At 66.3% G+C, this 934-nt stretch overlaps 1 non-coding gene across 1 annotated transcript; it reads right to left on the bottom strand.

Annotated features, from left to right (window-relative positions):
• Positions 1 to 436: 436 nt before the first annotated feature.
• Positions 437 to 510, bottom strand: TRNAN-GUU (transfer RNA asparagine (anticodon GUU)). Its single transcript has one exon. It is a non-coding gene; the product is annotated as a tRNA-Asn (tRNA).
• Between the last annotated feature and the right edge of the window lie 424 nt (positions 511 to 934).

Genomic DNA, 934 nt, shown 5'->3' with positions numbered 1-934 from the left:
CCCTTCCAAAGAGAAACCATGGCAGCCATGCAAGTCCAAGGCTGCACAGGAAACCTCAGGAGCTGCGACTGGGGCTCAGTTCGCGCGGCCACGCTTCCCAGGGGAGGCATGAGACAGGCCCAGAGGTCTGCGCAGCAAACAGGCCCGCAGGAGGGAGGCGGCTAAGAACCCGCGCGGCTCGTGCGTTTCTCCCTCTCAGCTGGCGTAGAGGCGGGAGGGGAGCGACACCTGCCCGGCTGGAGCTTTCGCGCTTGGGCTCGGGGCTTAAGCCCCGAGGCCGAGGCCCCGGCGCGGTTGCTGGGAGACGGGCTCCTGTGGCACGGCACGGCCCCTGAACCTTGCCGGCCACAAGGTGACCTCACCGAGGCCGAGAGGGATGGCTTGGAGGTGGCAAAAGGGAGCCCGCTAGCAAGCGCCAGGAGGCCGAGCGTAGCCACGTCCCCGGGTGGGCTCGAACCACCATCCTTTCGGTTAACAGCCGAACGCGCTGACCCATTGCGCCACAGAGACCTCGAAGGGCTTTCCGAAACGCTGCCTAGCAGCCTGCTCCTCTGCCTGGCCGTGCCAGTGCAGCCCAGGTGCTAGAGTGGATTGCGGGCAGTCTAGCCCCAAGAGAGCAGAGTGGCGCAGCGGAAGCGTGCTGGGCCCATAACCCAGAGGTCGATGGATCGAAACCATCCTCTGCTACGTGTGGGCCGGCCTCTTTTGACTCCGCGCCTTCACTCCAGGCTGCAAGTAGCTAAAGGCCAGGCCAGGATGCCGCCTGCGGGGAAGCTCTCGGCAGCCCCCCGCTTCCTGTGTGGGAGGCACGGAGGCCTCCTCTTCTGTCCTCAGGCAACAGGGCTTCCTCCTGCCCTTTTCCCACCCACAAGGGCCGCCGGGACCCGCTCAGGGAGCGCGCCAGGGAGGCTCTCCAGACGCTCGTGGAACAAAG

This window comes from Pelodiscus sinensis, chromosome 26 (assembly GCF_052426305.1).
Source record: "Pelodiscus sinensis isolate ZL-2025 chromosome 26, ASM5242630v1, whole genome shotgun sequence".
Taxonomy (NCBI): domain Eukaryota; kingdom Metazoa; phylum Chordata; order Testudines; family Trionychidae; genus Pelodiscus; species Pelodiscus sinensis.
This window is presented reverse-complemented; position numbering and strand designations above follow the sequence as displayed.